Source organism: Manduca sexta, chromosome 17 (assembly GCF_014839805.1).
Source record: "Manduca sexta isolate Smith_Timp_Sample1 chromosome 17, JHU_Msex_v1.0, whole genome shotgun sequence".
Lineage (NCBI taxonomy): Eukaryota > Metazoa > Arthropoda > Insecta > Lepidoptera > Sphingidae > Manduca > Manduca sexta.
The window spans coordinates 1,657,701-1,682,099 of NC_051131.1; positions in this window are offsets into that span (position 1 = coordinate 1,657,701).

Consider the following 24,399-nt stretch of genomic DNA (forward strand, 5'->3'; position numbering starts at 1 on the left):
CCGTATCACAAATCAATTGTCTAACGTCAGAAGAAGTTGCTTCCAAAGCGGTTTTAATTGTCAATAAATTTTAAGTTAGGTACTTGGGGGTTTGGGGAGAGTTGGGATAGGGATGTCATTGGGGCGTTTTTTGTAATGACGTTTCGCTTGGTAAGCGTTGACTGTTCTTGTTTAATATCAATTGAAATGTTTATTTACTCTCCATTAAGACTTCACATTATTTCGAAATTTCTTAGCGTAAGTACCGTGTAGTGTCAAATTAAACTTCTGTTTCGTTACCACTGTTTATTGCCAGTTTTATCCTTTAGTTTGATGCAAGTGACTAATTCATCTCATTATACATATGTACAGGCAGCCACAAAAATAGCTGAACAATTACAAAACTTCAAAAGGCTTAGATACATAATCACTTCAATCGAGATATTCATTTTCATTATTTAAAATAAAGTTAGTGCTTGGAAGTTTATTTTACTAAATAAAAAACGTTTATTAATAAGGAAAAAAAGTAAAAAGGCGATTTGATTTTTTTTCTTTTTCAGCTACCTTTGTGGCCGACTGTACAGTGTACATTTTAAAGAAAACCTCTAAAAGTTTATTTACACTTACAATGTCCAATTAATCGCTTTCCAAATTCAAACACTATCAATGACAAAATACATTGACATACATTTAAAAAAGGAATATAAAACATCGCTCCCCACCCCGCGGACCATGGGGAATAACAGCCCCGCGCTCGCCTGGGGCGAGTGGATCCCGACCATAAATAATAAATAGTAGCTACGGTGCGTCTGCAGATAATGTTAATTTACGATTCTACACCATTGACGTCAAATCTTTGGCAGGCGGTTAGATGGACGTTCGGCTTTTTTCGCTGGAATTCGAATGTTCGCGGTGTTTTGTCGGGGGTTTAGTGAATTTCGAATTTATTCTTATATCAAAAATATTAACTGTATACGTCACTGTTTAGGTTTCAACATAGTTTGATAATATTATTCAATTACTTTAAGGTAGGTACAGCTTTACTTCACACTTGTGTTTTCAAAGGATTTCATCCTTGAAGGAAATCAACCCATCATAGTCGATTAAAATATATTAGTAGAAAGCTCGTGCCCAACGTTGAAATAATAATCATAGAGGTAATATACAGGAAGAAAAATATACTCGGGTTTTGCAAGACAAACCCTTAATTGGTATTAACATAAAGAAAGATGATTCTAATAAACCTGTCTCATAACTAATGCGACACAAACACAGCCACGATTCAATAAACAATAAATATACATATACTCTTCAATACATTGTTATCTATTAAGGGGAGGTTGGTGAGTACGGGGGGGGGGTCATTAACCATCTTTATCGGTAACGCAACGTCGATCGGCATAAACTGAAATGTGGAAGCGGAGAACCGACGGCGTCGCAAATCGAATAAATTACAAAGATATATTATTATTAAAATTTGGGCGCGAACTTTAGGACATTAACTTCGGGATGGTATCGGGAACGGGGCACACTGAGCGGGAATATTTAGGAAAATTTAATTTGTAAATAACTAGTATATGGATCACTGGTTATTGCTTGCATCTTTTGTGTGAACATATTTCGGAATAAAGGTTACCACATCGTAACCAAATAACTTAAATATTACTGAAGGACAGTAAGAGTTTCCACTAGTTAAATTAATTTTAGAGTCCAAGATAACCTAGATTTTAAGATATCAAAAAATAGGCGTGATATTACTAATGGTTATCAATTAATTTTAAATTTAAATCCACTCTTAATAGAATATAGCCTATCTGCATGCCAAATTTCACTAATATTCAGTTAACGTCCATTTTATGGTTGTCTTTGAAAAAAAAACTTAAAGTAAATTTAAAACAGTGCATTGCAAGTGATATTTGGATATTTCTTCTCAGTATCAGCCAGAAATAAAAAAAATTGTGCCTGATATAGCGATAGGCCCTCCATCTGTCACATTCATAATAAGAAACACACTTGGCGAAAAGTGGGTGCCCTGGTTGCGGCTTTGCATACCCCTTTGGGGATTAATGCGTGATGTGTGTGTGTAAAACAATTCATCCTAGATTTCGCTTATTTTTCTTCATTGATTGTTTTTAAAATTGAAAAAAAATATTAGATTACCACCCGGTGTACCTCTACCCGCGCCTACGGCCCGTGGTTTGTGACATCTACCGAAATTAACGAGTTACGGGTGGAGACGTGCGATCTGCACGATAACGACCCTTCCGCGACGGCACGACTCCGACACGACGGCACGATACGACACGCGCCCGGATGTATAGATGATGAACGGCCGCTAATCGATTGTAATCGATTTTGTATTTAGGTTAAGGTGTTTATTCAAGTTAAGATGCTGATGTTGAGACTCGATGAAAATTTTAGAGGCCGAGTTCTGGAAACTTGATTATGTAGTTTTTTTAAGAAATAATGTTTTGGATTAATAATTGTCCGATGGACTCAGGTATACCATTTCGAAAAAATTACGGTTGAGGTGTGTCAGTTATCTCTAAAGGTAAAAAAGGTAAGATTTTATATCCATGTACAGTCAAAAGATATTATGATATCATACATCTTTACTTTGTTAAATATAATGATTTCTTATGTTTACGCGAATGTTAGATATTAAAATTAAGTTATTTTTGCACTTCAAGACACTGCGAACTCATTCTGCGTAGATCGGACCACCAACAGCTAATATTTAAAAAGTTGTATAATTGTACAATGTAGGTATTGTAGGTACATATTGTAATTTTGACTTAACGGATGAACAACACCTCAATCGCCTCCATGACAACGAAGGCTGCAAAGTCTTCGAAACGTCGCGTCGGGAGAAAATTAAAACTTAAAGCCACGGTAAAATTCGAAAAATAGTTTAATTTTTATGTTAATTTTCATATCGTGTTATGTATTTAGGGCCATTGCGTTAGTGGCCCTTTCAACTGGATAGAGTAACTGATTTTTTTTGTATCATTGTGTGTAAGGGTGAAAGGTTGTTTTATACTTATGTGAGTAATCTCTGAATAAAAATGTTAATTTTATAAATTAAAAACAAATAACTCCTAAAAATACGTTCAAGTCTGTATTAAGTTATTTTAAATAAAAAATAAGTAAATAATATAAATTATTAATATATTTTAACTTATAATACCGCCATCTAGACATTTAGCGCAACATTAAAAATTAATATGGTCAATGACCATATAACTAACGCCATCTGTGAATATTTCCAAGAAGTTTTTTATATGATCAATAACCACTGCGCTATTTAGTTTTAAATTAAAATAATGTTATGTTTTGTTGTACAAACATATGGATCAAAAGTATATTTTAAAATTTGGTTTACATTTATTTAGAAGACGGTTACAAAATTATAAAAAAAAAAAACTAAATATGGTCATTGACCATAAAACCAACGTCATCTATCATCAGAACAAAAAACTACAAACACACAAGCAATATTCCAAATTTAAACTAAAACCCACCCGAAAATTGCACAGACTAATCAAAATGTAGAGATGATTTATTGTTGTTTTATTTGCGCGACGGTAGGTGGCGCTGGCCGGCTAAGTGGGGCCATTTTCGCGTATACTTAAAGCCGTTGTGACCGCGTTATTTATCGCGCCATTACTGTGCGGACCCTTAAATCATCGCGTGACGTCGCCCTGCTCAGTACGTGCCTTAATGAATGGCGGGAAGCAAGCCGAAAAGTTTTTTTTTCTTTATGAAATTGTTGAGAGCACTTAGCGCGGAAATCTATTGGTATGATATGCTTGTTTATGACTTTTTTCGTAGTGTCTAGTAAGATACTTCTTTCTATATTACTTTTACTATCTTCGAACTTTATAAAGTGAGTGTAGATGATAAGAAAATTACATGTGTTTAGATTTGAATGCTATTTTATTAAGGTTAAATGTTTTAGTTCATGTTTGTCACTTTCTTGGGGAAAAAGAATTTAGAGGCATGAATTTTAAACTGTAAGTTATTTAAAGTATTTGCGTGGGTCCAATTTACTAATAGCAAACACATAAAGAATTGAAATTAGTTCTTTTTTTTTTATTCTCTGTATTGTTTCAACTTGAACGTCGACTATCCATCTTAAAAAAAAACGAAATTCTTCATAAATAGTAGGAATTTTCAGCCAAAATAGGAAACATTTGCCAACACTTCACACCCAATTAAACAAAGAATTATAAATGCAAAGAAAGTAATGGTATTCAATTATAAAGAAAAAATACCAATTCTTACTTCAATCGAAATATTCAGAATTTTAGGAACTTTAACTAGTTAAATAACTTAATATATTATTTTATTAACTAAGTCTCGATGCTGTTATTGTATTACGGTACGACTGCATTGCTAAGGTCTCGGGTTCGATCCCCGGGTCGGGCAAAGTCATATTGGGTTTTTCTAGTCATATCATGGGACGTAATATATATGGCGAAAAGTGGGTGAACCAGTTGCGCCTTTGGGGATAAAAGTCGTGTGTGTGTATTAACGAAAGCAGGTGGATGTGAAGGTAAATAATGACCTTTATACAATGTATTTGAGTATACTACTAAAGACATTGTTGGTGATTACCGACTTATAGACAATTATTTCGTGAACTATCAAAATAACAAAAATATCAACAACAAAAATGTTCAGCAGTAGACAATCTGCGACTGATGATGATGATGTTTTAAATATTTTGTTCTTATTAACAAAGAGTCTTTGTTAATAAGAACTATTATAATACTTGAATAATCATGTAATATCATTTTCTTTAAATAATGGTTTTATAAATAAAAACTTAGACAAACTTTGAAAAGTAATATGTGTTGGGTAATCGGAAATATTGCGCAAATAAGTTATCTTTTATGTATGCGTTACCTATTAGTGGAAACGGCGTTCGATTAAGCACCATATTTTTCATTAATTTATTGTCAATCAATTTGTTCTCTTTGCCAAATCAATAAATAAACTCACAACCTATCTCATAATAGGACACAAAATCCAACATAACGATCAACGCTCCTTTCTCCACTCCCACCTTCCCTTCAAGAATGAAGCCGTGACCATAGATTATCCCACCAAAGATTTCAACGACATCCACACCCAAAAGTTCCGCAATACGCGCCATCCACTATTAAATTAACTCTCATTGTCTCAAGTTCTATCTCAGGATCGTACAAAACATACCACCTGAATAACCCAATAATTGTGTACATAAATCATTTGAACGACTCCTGATAATTCGGTGGGTGACGCAAATTTACGATCCAAGTAACGAGAGATGGTTTTTATGGGTTTTTTGGTTTTAAGAAAATTGCGATAGAGGTTATCGGATTACACAGGTAGATACTAGATGCAGGAATATAAGTAGAAATTATATAACCTATTAGCTTTAGGTAAGTAACCTACCTTTAGATAAGTCTGGTGCGTCTATTGTGACTTCGCCAAACAGTTTAAGAACATTGTAGTTAGTTATAATGGACATTACGGAAATGAATGTAACACAATTTTATACTGACATTTTTATGTATTTTTAAACTCTTATATTCAAGGCAAGAAGTTGTAATAGAAGGATGAATGTATGTTGAGACGTGTTGATGGTTTTAGGTTCTTAATTAGACTGCTTTCACAATACTATACATTACATGACTTATGTATTAAGTACACACTACAAAGTTATGTTTACAAGGTACTCAATGTGACGTTCACGCTCAAATTACTTGAAAGAACTGACAAAATACCGACTAATGAAGTATATTAGTGAGACATAAACAGTTCCTTACTTGTTTCTATTTCCGCTGATCGTCACCCGCTCCCGCTCATGCCGCACGTCGTACATAATTCTCCCCCCAAACGTAAGGGTTCGAACAGTCGGACGATAAAGCGATACGTGCGAAATGCGACTTTTCACCCTTTTGTTGGGCAAGACGCGATAATGTCCCTTATGTGCTTATTGTTTGCTGTATTTTTGTATGACATATTCAAAGAAAATGTTAATAAATGTGTTATTGTTAGGCTTATCATCCTTGCGAGCTGTGCTAAGGTATGTTTTGTTGTGACTTTATTTTCAGCTTCAATTTATTTGTTATTAAAGTTAAATATTTAGCTTGTCCTACTAACCTAAGAAATCAGTATGGTTTAGATAATCGTCATCACGTGTTATAAATATTTTGATTTTGTTTAAATTCTTACATGTGCATATCGGCTTTGCATACTATGGATTGTATGGCTGGCCGAATCTCTGTTGGAGATTGAGGACGGCCAAGTGATCTATATTAAAAAAAAAACATGTTGCACCGATATCACATCTGATTTGGATTAAGGCGGTTGGGAGAAGAATAACAAGTGTAAAAGCCTATTTAGCTGTAATAAAATAGTTTAGACGTCTTCTAACTGAGATTCAAAAAGTTATAGATAGATTTAAGCGACTTTTAAGAAAAGAAAAAAATAAGTAGAAACATTTAAAATATTTTTTATAAGTGTCACTTTCACATAAAACAGATATTTTAGGTGGGATTTTATTTTTTTTATTACCTGATTCTTTTTCTTTTTGTTTTGTATTTCCTATCATCACTCGACATTGGCAAAATCATCGACAAAAAATATATTGCAGCAATAATATAAAAGAAGAAGTTCAAGATCGTAATATAACTAATTAGCTTATTAAATATCTAGTTTAATTAATATGGTAACGTTCAAATTCGTATGAGGTAATCTAAAATCAAGGCAATAAGAAAAGTTCAAACAATAAACCAAACTAACTAGAAATGTTATGTGAATATATGATTAGAATTTTGAACTATTCAAATGAAATATCATTAGACATTTTGCATTTAATAGGGTTGCTAATCATCAGAAAATACACTAGTTCTTACATTTTGAGTTGGTTTTTAATATAAATAACCGCGATAAAATTCGTAAATAGTTTCATTTCAATGTTTATCATTTCCGTAAACATAAGAAATCATTTGACAGCGCATTAAACAGTAGTAGATAGTATGAATACGAGTACCCATATTATCATTTATTTGGGAGAATAAAATAGAGGAACTTTAGTATTTGGTCGGCTAATACGATTATGTATCCAAATTTACTCAGATTTTGTAAAATAGGTCCTAACTAACACAACAAAATACGTAATAAATCCAGTATAGCCAACACAAGTGAAACAATTAATGTGCAACGTTGGCAGCCCTGCATCGCAACTGCAACCCGCCACCAGGGAGACGTATTCCAAACACTTCGACACATCTCCGCTGTATCTATCACTGTCCTTATTTCTTACCGAAACTGCTGTGCATAAATCCCACAAGTATAACACGATTTTGACATATCATTGATCTATTCCAGAGGTGGAAACACCTCAACACCTAGCTGCCATCTCCTGGGACATGTCACTGGAATGTAGCGGGATGGCGGCGAAAATAAGCGCGGGTTTTTTTTAATTTACACCATCCATTGCTTGATTGCAATCATTACTTTAATATCTCGTCAAATAAAGCCAGCAATGTACGCATTAACATTCGTACAGAATAGAAATCGCATTGCTTCTGGTACATTCAAAATACTAGCTTCGAAACTTAACGGAGTAAGTTCCATTTTCCTGTTACACAAAATCCAACTTTACTATATTAGAACTAGAGTCATAACCGTTTGTGTTTAATAATTGTTGTGACGTCATATGGTAGAGAAACGGAGTAGATAGCTTGAGAGACAGGCGCTATCAACCGTTGACAACTACATATTGTTTAGACATGTATTTTATAAGGTAGGTGTGATCTCTGTTTGTGATGTTACAGAAAGTTTGAACTATACACCTTTTTATAGTGTAGAGACAAGTTTTGTCTGTCCTTCACCGTGTTGGAGCTAGATAACATGACTTCTTATGAAATGTAAGCAATAAATATACAAATAAGGAACCTTGTACATGACATATTATAATTTATAAAGGTTTTAATGAGTTTAGAAGTTCGATTTGCATTGCTCTGAAAAAGAGTTCCAAGGATTCTAGCTATTGCCCTTAACAATACGTTATTAACTTCAATAGACCGTTAAATTGTACATAAAGAAAAATTCGATTTTTTAAATTACGCGCGTAAATAAAAACGATGTCAAATGTTCAAATTTAGAACAACAATCAAAAATCAAGAAATACTAAATAACGAACCTTTCAAATTTAATTCAAACTAACCCAAAAATCAACTATAACTAAATCAAATTTTCAAAAATATCAAAGGGCTAAAAAAAACTAAGCCGTAAATATATTTTATCGTGATTGGGCGGGAGCTAACGTTTTAATAAATAACTCTTGCATGTTGTGTGAGTACAGAATTAATAATAATAAGAAATAAATCAATAAAAGAATGGATCCGCCGGTGCCGGCTCGGTTGAATGATTTGTTGTAATGCGAGTGCATGGTGCCGTCTGTTCGGCGGGCAGGCCGGCCTTACACGAATTGATACTTGATGTCATTTTTATTATTATAAAAATATTTTTTAACGTACGAAATGATGTTGTTTATTCATAGGTTATAAATCGCCATGTGACTTCTATTATTACTGTGAAAAAAGGATAGGAAATCTCTTAGCGACATTGAATTCATGTATATGTCAATGTAATTAAACCTTAAAAAATTCAGCCAATTATGGATATGTAATGTGTCAAAATATTTTAATCGAAATTAATTGAACTGAATTTGAAATACTCTATTCTAAAAAGAGTTATAGATATCGATTTAGGATTATGTATTTTGAATTATTAGCTAGAAATATGTATGAGACGATACAAATGTTTTTATTAATGAGAACATTTTTTTATATCAGCAACTACCTTTCCTCTTAAGGCGATACCTCAAGGTCCATTTTCATACATTTTGTTTCACCTTTAATCTGGGTAACTAAACAAGTATTGGCAAGTAAAGAATTTAAATTCACGTCTAGTTAGTGATTAGTTCTCGCAGTTGAAAGAAAAACGTAAAAATAATTAATAAGCATGGATATTTCGGCCTTTAAAATTTCGTCATATTTTAAATGTATGAAAATGGACCTTGAGGTATCGCCTTAAATCCTTTTGTGGTTTAGTCATTTATAAGGTTTAGCAAAGGTGATTTTTTTTTAACCTTCACATGCGATAAATATTGCAAAAAAAAGACTCTCAAAATATAATTTATAAAGATACATATTTATAGAAATGCCGATTTTTTAAAATTTTCGTTTAGCTCAATATTATAATAATAACAAATTATTCGCAAGTATCAAACCCACACAATCCGCAGCCACAAACAGCTAGTCTTATATCAGTTGATATCGGCGGGGCCCAGATCTGAACCTCCTCCAATAAAATGTGGCCATCAATTCACATGGCAAAAACTCGCACCTCAGGCCACGCGGTGATCGATGGACGGACGTGCACACCTATATGTAATTAAACGATTCTATAACATCCTATAACGAAGGTATAAAGGTGTTTTTATGATGTAGTTGGATCCTGGCATGTCTTTTGTTGAATATGTGGTGTTAGTAGAAAATGAAGGTTAAAGTGAAACTATAACAGCGTGAGTTTTTCATCATTAATAAAGCATTATTTCCGTCCCAAGATGTGATGCAAGCTTGTTCACAAACATCTGGAGCAACTCACCGAACATCTTTGACCTAAATTTAAAAACACTAACTAATTGTCCAGCTTGAGAATCGCACCTTGCCCACCAGACTCACAAACTAAATATGTCTACTACACCAAGATGGGGATTCTTTCCCCTCTCTAATTCATCCCTTTTAAGGATACATCTGCGTCTCTTATCAGTGAGCACATCACGCGATATCAATAAATCTGCCACCCTGCACATAGGAGGTAGACAGGTGGCCCGACGTGTGATTCAAATTTCATTTTAGACTCATGATTAGTTAGCAAATGTATTTATTAGTGGATTCTTTTTTATTTTATTGCTTTGAAGAGACGAGCTTGCCGTTCCCCTGATGGTAAGCGATACGATCGCCCATAAATAGAAGAAACACCATCCAACACCTTCAATTACAAAGTATTGTTTGGTATTCTACTGCGGTCGCCATCCTGAGACATGAGATGATAAGTATCATTATGTCCGGTAGTTATACTGACTACAATGTCCTTCAAACTGGAACTCAATTACACAATACATATTGCTGCTTGGCGACAAAAATAGATATTGTGGTGGTACCTACCCAGGCGGACTCACACGTATGCGACACCTACCACCAGTAATTTGTGTTGTATTTAGTGTGTTGTATGTAACCGACTTCAAAAAAGAGGAGGTTTAAAACTTCGGCATTACACCAAGATTTCCTTTAATAGTGTTGAGGCTTCTTGGCGTTTAAGTGATCCACATGTCTGGATTAAGCATTATTAAAATCTATTGTAAAAAATAATATCGTACCATTGCATTAGTGACAAAGTAATTAAATAGTGTACCATGGCGTCCTTGATTCATACTCAAGTTGGTAAAGTAAATTTGGAATTTTTCGATATGAAAAAAAAAACATGCTATTTTTCCGTGATTAGTGTGCCCTATGTGATAGGTTTGTCCCTTATCATATCATGGGACGGTTATAAAATCGGCTTAATGTAACCCACAGTAATGCCTTTGTCTAAGTTCAAAGATAAAGTCAAGAACATTTATCTACAAAAATATTATTTATACTATTTAAAAAATTCGCCTCCCATAGATATGAAAAATAAAATGTATTACAATATTGTACATGAATATATAATATTTGATTGTTATACCGGTGTGTCCATAAATCAATCATGATAGAAATGTCACCGCAAGATGGAGCGTAATCAAAATTCAAACATTTAGATCGGGAGACGGGAATCGGGTCCCGGGACTCCACTTGTAATGTACGTTTAGTTTTGATATTACGGATTGGTGCAGGATTTTTTGTTCAAATATTTTATGAATATCCAGATAGATATATACGGATATATCTTTTAGACTGTGTAAAAACTGTTTCTAAAAATCTTTTTTTTTACTATAAACATTTTTTTTTTGTCAAAATATTGACCTATCTTCAATAATGATTATTTATGTTTACGTGAATTTAAAACTTGGTAATATAACTAGTTTCCGGGATTTTTCGAATCATTGAAATTTATTCCGATACCTTATAATATTAAAATTAATAATATAGGTAATAAAGTTTTTTAATGAGACGAACTTTTTAACTAACTCATTGTATAGTTTTAAAAAAATTAGTCCAAATATAGAACTAGACTAAATTTGGAGCAATTGGAACAATAAAAAAACTAAGTCTCAACTTAATCATAATTGATTATAAATTTTGTTCATGAAAATTTCAACAGATGTCGCTACTTGTCACGAGATTGCAGTTCCTTTGCACAAACTTGAATTATGTTAGCATTATTAATTATTTTTTTATTTTTCTCGCTTAATATCCATTCTTATGTAGGAAATGTGGGAGAAAGGTAAAATATTAAAACCGCGATGAAATCTGAAAAATAGTTTAATTTAAATCTACGAATATAATATATTTTATGGAATTAATCTTATATTTGCAAAATAATTTGCACAGCATTTATAGTTTCATAAATCAAATGAGTATTTAAATAAATTGCATTCCATCATGCAAAAAACTAATAAATAAAATCACTTTCTATTCTCATCATACGTGAAAATGATGTTAAAAAAAACATGAATGTATTGTTATTTAATAAAAATACATTTATTTATAATTTATGGTGTCTGGGGCAGATAGTGTGTCGCTAAGTCGAGCTAAGAGAAATACTGTTCTACCTACCATTTTAGAAGTATTTTGTAATTTGTAATATTTTCGAAACTTTTAAAGATCCGATATGGTATCAATTTGTCTGATTTAAATTGATAATAATTGTTGAATTGTTGTTGCTTATTGGCTAAGTACTATGTATAGATTGTATTTCAAATTTATATTTTACCGAGGGCAACTACTCGGAAGATTTTAGCATAAAACTTTCAAAAACTTTTGTATACAAGTTAACTTTAAATACAAATGATGCGCATAGATGGCGTTATGAGCGACTTTTCTCGATGAAATTTCAAAAATTATCGTTTTACAATTAATATTTAAATAAAAAAACATTACGATTTTTATTTTTATTTAAATATAAAATTATTTATGGAATATTTTTTATAAATGTAACGAAAAAATAGGTACGATCATCTTTTTAAGTATTTGTTACAAAAAAATATATAAAATTCTGGATAATAATTGTATTAAAATAGACTATATTTTAAGATAAAGCACATGTGTGTCTGATTGTGGACGGAACTTGCATGGCTGCTATTTGCTGCGTTGCAAATAAATATGTTAAGTCATATTGCTTACGACCGTTCAACTATTAGGTAAACACTAATGGGGGTTGGGGTCTATGGTTTGCTTATTTGCGATGACATGGGATCGGGGGGTCTGAACAGTGATTACGTCAACAATAATATAATATATTTAATATTTTTTTGATAAATATAAAAAATTATAATATTTTTTTTAACATTATACCTATGCTTACGTAAGCAGCAAAGCGGCGTAAGAACTTTGCTTCCTTTCGCTGACAACGGCGTCGGGATGGTAAACAAATACTAAAATTCTCCTAATAAATAACTAATAAAAACCAGACAATATCAACATAAAACAGCAAAATTGCCACTCCACGTAATATTTTCAAAACAAACTCGCCCAAGTAGGGTCAAAAACTACAGAACTGTGACGCTGAAATGATCCTACCTATATTCTTAGCAAGAAACTAATCGCTGCACATCAAATAATCAACATAACTCATAATAAAACAAAACGGACGGATCATAGACAATAAGAATCGACAATAATAACCATCGCATCTGAAATTTACAATCGTGATACGATCTGTGGAGGAGAGTGGGGAGTGCACGCTTTAATGATATACAACCATTATTAAAGCTCATTGACGCCATCCTTTGGGGAGAATGGTGGACGGTCTTAGTGCTTATAAGTGTTAGATATAAGGTATTAAAAGAAATACAGTTATAGAAAGATCTAATAGGTATATACAGTAGATTAAAAATAGAAAACTGCAGTACACACATACTCACGCATTTTATTCCATAGACTGAGGCACAACTGGTGCTCTCACTTTCCGCCATGTGTAATTCGTCCCTTGATGTGATAGGAGACTAGCTCCATAAGGGCTTTTAATTCCAGACTACGTGCGAACATTGAGTAGAAAAACCCAATATCAGTTTTTCTAACCCGGGAATTGAACCTGAGACCTCAGCACTGCAGTCGTACCGTACTCAACTACGCTACCGAGTCAGACAAAGGTGAATATTTCCTCGACATCCCTCTATTCTAAAATATGGTGGACTTGATGTATTTCAAGGCGTTAATAAAGATTTCCTTTGCCCATTTCCTTCGAAGTAAAAAAAAATACTATCATGACGTCATTGGTGATCGATTTGAAAAACTAAATTACTCCATTTGAAAGTTTGAGCCAAATATGCCTAAACTGTTCTATGTCACATATAAATTCAGCAGTGTATTTCCTAAATTCAGTTTCAAAGAACGCCATCATATTCCCATAATTCAAACCATAAGTAAATTACTTAAATATATAAATTTATTCACTAACAATTAAACCAGGAAGTGACTAGAAACTGTCAAAGGATTAAAGCACTTTGTCTCATAAAACGAACAAACGGGACACAGAAACTTGTCCGCAATATATCTAGACGTATGGTGAGCCTATTCATACTGGGCAGTGCCTTCACTATTGATTTGTGATTGATATTATATACTTACTTTACTAATATTTGTCTCCGTTCAAAATCCTACCCTATACTTAATAGTTAAAGTCCCTTTTTGATGAATAAGTGCTCTCGCATGAGAGATGCCTCCGATTTGTTTTTTAATGCATTCGTATTAAAGGTTTGTGTTTATCTCCTGCTAGGGGATTTAAGAGCTTATAATGGTAAGTTAAGAGTGGTATTTGTGTACACGATAAATACATGTGAATCGAGCTTAGAATTAGTGATTGGGTATGTCGAATGTCGGAGTTAGATAGTTCCGATAGATAGAAATTATAATTATTCATAATTATTCGTTTATGAACAAAAGTGTTTTAACGTATTATGATAACATTTAAAAATCATTTTATAATATTACAAAATGTTTATGAGTATTGTACTAAACAAAATAATTAGAGTTTTTGTTTCAAAAATGTTTTTCATTATAACTTAAATCTTATCATATATAGTTGAAAATAAACTACAGAATGTCCTTGATCTATAAAACAAACTTCTACTGAAAGGTTAAGACTTCTACAAACACTGTTGTGAAATATTTATTTTCGGTATTTATTTTTTTTACAACTTTTTGGCATTAAACAGACACACACATTTAATTAACATTAGAATTAGAAGCCTCAAGTATTTATTAAAATTAACTCGAATTTATACTTAATCGATAATACGATACCACAGCATCACAATTCGCCAATCACTACGATACGTACATTAACTTAATCGATCACAATCGAATAAGAAATCGATATAAGCGCATCACTAACCCCCGCGGCGGTCTGGATACATTCTTAATACATCTGTTTGGTTGGACAGATCGATTATTTCAAAGCTAATTGCAGGTTACGGAGATGTATGGCTGATTAGAAATAAAAATTATTGCTCAGAAGGCGTGATGCCAACGTATTGCGTAGATACAAACACATAAATATGTCTGTCGCGATCTAGTGATGAAAAACTCGGTGAGAGATAGCTTTTAGGGTTGCCAGGACTTTTTTATTTATGTCTGGAAAGAAGTTTTATTAGTCATCTTATGTTATAAATTATATTAATGACATCATACATAATCTATATAAATAAAGCTGAAGTGTTGTTTGTTTGCACGTTCTAATCTCAGGAACTACTAATTGATAATCTATATAAATAAAGCTAAAGAGTTGTTTGTTTGAATGCTTTAATCTCAGGAACTCCTAAACCAATTTTGACTTATTGTTTTCACCAAAAGAAAGCTTCTTTACTCCGGAGTGCAAAAACATTTTCATGCGGACAAAGCCGCTAAAAAAAGCTAGTATTATATATTCCTGACCTCATAAAATATAAAATTTATGACGATCTTACATCACAAAACATACCTTAAACAATTCCGAGAAATGCGTGACGAGTCTAGTAGTTATTCGTCTTATTTTAAGCTCTAGTAATAATAGCAACGTCACTCTGAACTTTGAATTATAAAGCTTTGTTACATTACCCATGATGTCCTTTACACGCAAACATAACAGTCTATAAATCACTGCTCAATATAATAAATACACAAAGCTATGTTACCCGGAAAACTTTGTGAAGTTGCTAAATGCCTGTTCTAGGATCACCAATATTATAGTATAACTAGTTGACCCGACAGACGTTGTCTCGTCTTAACTATGAATTTGCAGCGCGCATTCTGTCAATCGCTGAAATTAACTTTTCTTAAATTTTCTACCGCTCCTCTCAACTTCCTTAATTTTTTCTTTCATAAGATTCTTGTCCTGACAAAAACAAACACAGCAAAAAAAAATAGTGAAACTGGTGCAGCCGTTCACGCGTGATAGCGTGACCAAAGGAAATAGGGATTCATTTTTATATATATAGATAGTAGAATAATTAATTCAATAACAGTTGTAGCAGTAGTAATACAATTTTGTACAATATGACTGACATAGTCGCTGAGCGATTCAAGGTTCTTAAAAAAAAGAAAAGACTTACTATATGTGATTATCAAGTCTTAGCTCTACATCTTTTCCATAGCTGGCATCCCTGAAGTTCTAGAATATTCCTTTTCCTGCATCAAGTGCTGAAAGATGATAGTTTATTACATAGAGTTGTTTAGACTTCAGGCATAAGTTATGTTAACATACCGTTCTGTAGTTAAAATTAAAATTGATTTGATTGTCAAACATGCAGTACATAGATTACACATGTTTTATTGTGTTTTGAAATTTCCAATGAAAGATGATGATGAATGGAAAGTTTAGTGACGTGGATGGTATGTTGGTAACTGCTGTGAGAATAAAAAAGTGCGTTTAATGAAGATTTTCTTTTCTTTTTTTATTGCTTTGAATATCGAGACGAGTTTTCCGTTCGCCTGTTGGTAAGCGATACGACTGCCCATAAATAGTAGAAACACCATCCAACACCTTTAATTACAAAGTTTTGATCGGTATTCCACTGCGCTCGCCATCCTGAGACATGAAATGTTAAGTCTTATTATGTCCAATGTTTTCACTGGCTACAATGTCCTTCAAACCAGAACGCAACAGTGACTACACACTGCTGCTTAGCGGCATAAATATACATTGCGGTGGTACCAACCCAGGCGGACTCACACATGAGAGACCTACCACCAGTAGAATTATATGAAATTGTATGGTTGAGAGCACATTTTTGAATATGCTGTAGACTCGTATGATTCAAAGGTCCAGTTTAAATATCGGTCTTTCAAAACATGATTCGTTCAATTGAGTTGTATCTGATATGGAGGTTAAGTTAAAGGAGTTCAACTTCCTAATTTTATTTAGATACTTCAAGCTTAAAGGTTCCTCATCTATTAGCTTTGTAACGGACAAATTAATAACTTTAAAATCAAACATGATTTTTTTTCTGTAGACTGCAGCTAGATTGTTCTAGCATTGCCGGTGAGCTACAGTGGCCATTTACCTTCAGGTGAGCTGGCTGCTCCTCTGCTATTTTAGATCATATAAAACAACCTTCTATGATCCATTATTCTTCGTTTAACCATCATGGTGGGATTAGGACCGAAATTTCCCAATTAATAATCTATAATCACATGAAAATTATGATAAAGTTATGGATGGAAATCCTTTTGACTATTAAAAATATTCTAAGCATGTCTTTTAGACTAGTTTACGTAAACAAAAACAACATTCTTTAAAGTGTTCACATTCAATTCTTATTTGTTATCAACAATGTAACACATAATATATCATTTTGCAATTAAAATTCTCTCCTCGGATGATATATGGCGGATGATTCCGATCTTAGAGCTCCAGTTGCATAACTTAACGAGAGCTTCTGTTTGCTTTGGAGTGAGTTTTTCTTGTGGTTTCACTCGCTGTTATCTTTTGCTGGACGAGACGAGAAAGTAGCTCGTGTGATGGCAGACGCGTGGCTATAAACTGACCTACTACATTCAAACTGCTTTAGAGTTAATTGATCATAAGAATATTGCGAGAATTAATCTGCATTTAGGATTATTGGGACTTAAACTAGTAAGATAATTGAGGATTTGGTATATGCCTAGATCTTTATAGATTCAGATCTAGCATTACCAAAAAACTCAAACGATTCTGTTTTTTGGTATCTCGCATTTTATTCACCTATGCACGATTACATATGACGTCATACTAGGCCGTTACATTAACGTACGGTGTTTTCTTATCCTTAATTTTATTTGCCATTGTATTTACAGTTTAATCTTATACTGAACCATTTTTTCTTCATTTTCGTTTCGGAACATGATGAGATGTTAAACATTGTACGCAATAATATTTTTTAAATTAACATTAAACGTAATAAAGTTGAACCCCGTTAGCCACAGCGCGCAAAATTTTACGACGCCCTGTCGCGGAATAAAAACAACAAATAAAAAACAAATTAACTGAAAACGTGTATATCCCTTTCTAGTTTTACAGAATGTACATTTTTTTTTACTTGGGCATCCCAACGGGTATTTAGTGAGTGGCATTTATCGATAGCGATCTCGAATGTCGATATATTACAATTCCATTAAACACTTAAAGTCGTTAGCTCGCAATATTCTCATATTGCGCGAGTTTTTAAAATATTCGCGATGATTTTTCCACATCATGTTGGCACTATAAAATTTTACGATATTTAAATTGATATTCGACTTGTGTAGATCCTTTCGAACTTTTGACACGTTCGTCTGACCTGATTTTTGTGGGTTTCCATTGATAGGGGATACGATTTTGCTTATGGTGAAAAAATAAAATTAATTTTACAAAAACACATTCATCGTACCTGATCCAACGCATGAACAATTGGTTATTAGGTATTAGGAGGTTTTCACTTCTACATCAAGACTTGAATATAATAGACGTAAAGCGAACGCAGCCTAGATCATGCAAGCAGAAATATTTTGCATTTACTGAAAAGACATTAGTTTGTTTCGGGACCTACATTATACCATGAATATCTAGTTCTGTCAAACAGTATTGAAAAAAGTGTATAGTTAACTTAGGTCTTCTTCCATCAATATCCAACTTCTTCACAAAATAAAGTAAAAGCAACTTTAAAACTATGCAGATCTGTCTGTAGACCTTCTTGAAGACAATGGAAACTATCCCACAAGAGTCTCATCGTTGCCTTAGTTGCAACACGTCTACAATCCGTTTACGACCCGCGGTGTGAAAGGTACATTTTTGCAATACTTTTAATGGTTACTAAGTGAGAGGTGCATCTTCAAGATGCAATTAAGTTTACTCGTTTGTCCCGAAGTGCAGATAATTTCAAGAATTCTTCGCGTTATGACATATTTTTGATATTCGCAATTGCGTTTCCAATTACCGCTGAGTAAGCAGAGAATGTAATTCGATGTGTAACAGTTAAATTAAAGTCGCTTATTGTAATTATAAGATAAGTGTTATGTTCTTTGCGAGAGGCGATGATGAAAGCAAGAATTTCATTGAGGCGACTGGAGATAGACTCAAAAGTGATATTTCCTGAATAGTTCCTGATATAATCATCACGCATCTCTCTAAGCTTGACATTGTAAGTCAAATAGCTATTTAAGTAACTATATTCTTTGAAACGATGTCATTATACTTTAAGTTAGTTTAAATTTAATGTATTGAAATAAACAAATCATTAACCATTTATTTACAATCTTATGTTATATGGAACTGCGAGAAACATGGCCATATGACCCATCAAAATATTATGATGTTTAATAAATACAAATCATACAACATATTTGCTTATTAAAACGAACTCATTGATATCAAATCCCCATCATCAGCCATCTGCCAGTAACACTCACATAACAAAGTCGAAATTTACAGCTTCGAAGAAATCTGGCCGATCAAAATCCGTCGAGCCGTTTACATTTTTATAAACCGTAAATATCAAACAACCGGCTATATTCACGACTGATCGAAATGAGTGCGGACGCTATCCTAAATTGCAATTTACGAGGGAACGGGTTCGTCGTCTGATGGCTCGTAAAAGCTGTCACTGGTAAAAGGAAAAGAAACAATATTGGCAAACATTGGTATCGCCATCTCGATATGATTTTTATTAGTGTGAACGCACTTTTGATGCGGGACTGTTTGTGTTGACGATGTCTTAGATCATTGTGGAATGTTTCAAAATTGTGCCAGTTGCGCTGAATGTCCTGAAGAGTTTCATACAGACCATTTCGAGAAATATAAATAATTTTGAAAGTATTTACAGAAATATATGACTTGGATGGTTACACGTGTTTCCAAGGTACAACACCTTCCTTATCTAAACTTTAATAGAAAGAATAACGGGAATAGGGGAACAGGAAACATTGTACAACATCAGAGAAATCTCAACTACTCAATACGAATCAAGATCACAACTGACATCTTAATTACATCAGACAAAACAAGTTGAGACATAAATACATCGGCGTGACGGCACCACACAGGCCGTAAACCATGATAACGCAGACCGCCCGTATCAACACCGTCACTGTCAGCCACACTGCGTCTAATCTCTGATGAATAGACGCGGCATGACACTTAATAGAGCTGTACATTTATTTTTCAAAAGTACCCGGAACCAGCGGGAGTACATGAAAAGATTGATGAAGGTAGAGGAAGCGCGAGAAGTATGCTAGAATCGTGAGAAGTGGCATTCCATAGTCTCTGCCTACCTATGGCATTGAGGCGTGATACTATGTATGTACATTTATTTTTCTATGGATGGGTGACAGGGTCTTACAGGAAAGTGATTAATCAAAGTTTTGATAGAATTGGAATTAAGTCTGGCCTGGCAGTCAATGTTCATGGGCGGTGGAAAGGTGCTGGTAGCCAATAGTGTTTATACACTGCTTGGTTAGCGCCAGTGTTAGACACATCAATAAGAGTACAAAAATGGACTTTGCATAAGAGAGTTTTAAGTAACTTCTAGATGTTTTTCAATACGTCATTTTATTTTTCAATCCTTTTTTACCTTATCATGTCCATAAGATACCGTGGTGTGTTTATCTAATATTACTATGGCGACGGTGTTTGTTTTAAGCGTGGGTTATACTCATCGACTTTTGTGTCCGTACTTTATTATTACGTCTAGTCAGTTTAGGATATCAGTCATGAATTTGTAATATTGCAGGAATGAGTAGTTATCTCGGAAATGAAGTTTAACATGTTCTTTATTATGATTACAGCAAAGTGACTCCACTGTACCTGATGAGAAGCGTGGGGGGGGGGAGGCAGATAGAATATCTTCTGATGAAAGTAGATATAGAGAGAGTATATCCATTGCTACCGAGCAATGTGATATGCCGAGAATGAATTGAGAGAGTGAATGTTGCTGAGGACGTTCCTTGTGTCGCTACTTCACAGCAAAAATACGTTCCGTAGTAGTATTATGACGGTTCAAAGAAGCTTGTGAAGGACTATTAGAAAATTTTATTTTGGTGCATTTGATTCTTCAAAAGAAGACGAAACCAGTTAGTGTATTACATCAATTTATTTAGATGGTAATTATAACTTAAGGCAGAATCCAAAACGAGTCAGGGAATAGTTGACTTAAAAAAGAAAGATCGCGGTATATTTCTATATCAAATAAGTAATACAAGATTTGAGCCGCTATTTATGGCATATTACTTCAAAGCGATTCAATAAATGCATCAGATTTTCCAAAAAATGTGATGTCATTTTGGTATCTAATTCATTCGTCACTCTTGTGTAGGCATTTGAATTTTTGGTTAGCTTGATTAGTTTAAAGGTCTTTTATTGTAGGATACAATAAAATACCTTTAAATCGAATCATATTTTAAAATGCCAATGGATGCGCATACGATACAAGGAAATCTATAATTATTTACCACAAATCGGTATTAATACAAGGATGTGAGTGACGTCATCATTCCCGGACCTACAACTCAGTGCAATCATTAAAAACCCACTCTAATTGTGAATTAATAAATTCGAAATGAAGGTCTAACTATAGGTCAAAAGGTATTGCTTCTTCTATACATAAAGTTTAATACATTCATACATAAAAACATAAGTGCATTTAGTGTTGTTTATATTTTGTCAACTTGTCGAGAACTACTATGAAAGTAAGTTACGTCAACAACTTCAGTTCCCTGTTACAAGTTGACGTCTGCGCTGCGCTTTAATTCACCCATTAATTTTTCATAAATTTTTATTTTTTTTACGAGCAGTAAGCAGCAGTCCCCACTGCACCTGAAGGTACGTGGACTGGGGTACAATAGAATGTCGACTGATAAGAGATGGTTACCCTGCCACAGTCGACATAATTATGCCGGCCTGTAAGAGCCGGATATATACAGGCTGTTCCCGGAACGCGACACACATACGAGGGCCACTATGGCGGCTTACACCACCTTGTGTACGGTGGTCGCTATCCGGGCGGATATAAAACATATCCACATACATTTATTTAACTTTGACTTTAATAAAATATTCAATAATAAATATATCACTCTGCAACATTAAAAAGTCTGTTGCGTTGACCCCACAAAAGAATAAGGGCGGATATAAAAACAACTGAGATACTAAAAGATATTAATTAAAATTGAACGTATTAAAAAAAATTACAAAAGAGATCAATAACTTTCCCAAACTTTTATTATCATAATTTATAGTCGTCAAAATGTGAATGTTTAACAAGATGTCTTACTAAGTTTTATTTGTAACCTAATTTATAACGTATGAAAGTATTAATTTATTGCTCTTGTGTCGATCAGTGCCGTGCAGTAATCAATGCTTTGAGAGACTTGCCGGAGTGACTACGGGCTATGACAGGGCCTTCATTTTATATCAAGTCCTCAACATGACTAAGACTTTATTGACACGCCAGTAATCCCTTTAATCCCTCCCTCTAGTAATCCCTTTCCTATGAAATTTATCACCCCTACAAGATAACAGCAATGACGACCACACTTGTCACTTATAAAAACATAGATGTAAAACTGCAGAATTAATTACAAAAATGTATAAATATGTACACATTAGCTCTTTGTGATAAGCAAGACAAGAAGCATCGAACTCATCATATTTGACTATGGCTTACCTAATCTATAGTACATGTACCTAGACGACTATTAGACTAGAGATCTGTATGATCTCAATTGTGCAAGCATTAAGTTTGTTTTTGAACACTGTCCCGCTTCGTCACGCCGCTGTATGACAAGGTTTTATACGATCTCATCAAAGTTGCTTACTGTAAAAAGCAATGAAATTTCGCAATTTTACGAGCCAAAACGACTTCCTGGCTCTCACCCACATATCGACTTTATTTCAGTTCAATAACACATAAAATTATCGCCTGATCGCATATAAAAGAAAGATTTAAAAGTGTTCAACTTTTTAAGTGAATGGAGTTTTGAGGTGATGCACCTGCTCTTTTTATGTATATTTAGGAATATAATTTGACACAAACATATTTCGTTTCCACTAAATCTGAAATGCTAATGTTGGGTTGAAATGTTAGTTTCTTTACTGTTAATATACTTGGTAATAATGGCTAAAGCATGGAGATGTCGTACTTACTAATTCTATCTAGTTGCTAATTTTATATAGCTAAGTTGTCTGACTGAAAACCCTACAGTTGCTTATGGTAGTATATTTTTTCCTATGTTTACATACCTTATATTTTCAATTTAAAAATGATTGTTTTGTTTATAAAATGTATGGTATTGGAGGGGGCAAAGTTCCCCTATTTGGTACATAGCTAAACCCCCATTGCTACGATACTTACATCCGCCTGGATACCGACTACCGTACCCAAGACGTAAAACACGCCAGTGGGCCGCGCAGGGCCGTAGCTAGGAGGGGGGTATTTTGGGGCAATGCCCTACCTTAAAATACATAATTATTTAATTAAAATATATACTGAATCATAATTACTTAATCAAAAAAAAAAATACATAACTACTTAATCAAAATATATGCACCAGCGAGTTTTTTTATTTCACGATTTGGAAGTTGGTCCCATTGTAAGAGAACCCTCTTTCGAGATTTAAAGGAATTTTGTTACACTCTGTAATTACCCCAACAATTACGCAAGTATTAATCTGACGCAGTCACGTTTACAACTCAAGAAAGCCAAAAATCGATTGACCAGATCAGATTTAGTAAAATATTTGCTTCCGACCTAGCTGTAACCACTGCTGCTCTACCTTAAATACAAGTCTAGCTACGACCCTGGGCCTACGTAAGTGTATCTCGTTCCGGCATCAGCCTATGTACATCTAGTATCAAACAGTGCAGCATAATTGTATCAACTAACAAGGAATAATCATCTGTCATCAGTAGACACTATCCTCACTCCGTTTACTTTTAGAGGCAGTGAGTTCACTTTGTCTAAGCCATATAAAAAAGGTAGTCTTCTGAAAAAAAAATCTAACATGACGCAAATAACCTGTACGATCCTGGGGTAGTCAGAGAAAGCATGTTGGAGTAACGGGATATTTCTAAGTTGTCTGATTGTTTAAAACATGTCAACCCCACAGTCCAAATCCTACTGAACCTGCTTCGATATCTTATTACATAAGCAGCCTCTCACCTTTAGATTAAGTGAAACTCTCAAAAGTTAAAGATACTGCGTATTACTATTTACTACTACAAATAGATTATATATAAAAAAGGTCTACCATTCCCACTAAAATGCATGGCAAAAAACCAACTACCGAAATAATTGTAGATTGAATATACAAAACAGCAATATTCTATCTACGCTCCGAATTTATTCAAAAGAAATTCCAAGGAGGTCCGAAACTATCCCCAAAATTACAGAATCACCGACAATAAACGGCCAATTGACTTACACTACGGCCGTAAACTTTTATTTTTTTCATATAACAAGTTGGCTATAAAAAATGTATGTGCGCGTCGGAATGGCCGGCGTCCGATATGATTGTTCATTTTATTGTAATAATGTATGCCTTTATTGGACGCTCGTCGGCGCGTGAGGGTGACTGAAGGAACTTTCAGATAACATCAAAACTTTCGACAGATTAGGATGTTTCGGATGCGGTATAAAATTGTGACGTCATTTGGTGGTGAACCTGTGTCTTATATCGATGATGAAAATATATAGTAAATTCAAACATTAAATAGATATAATGCAGT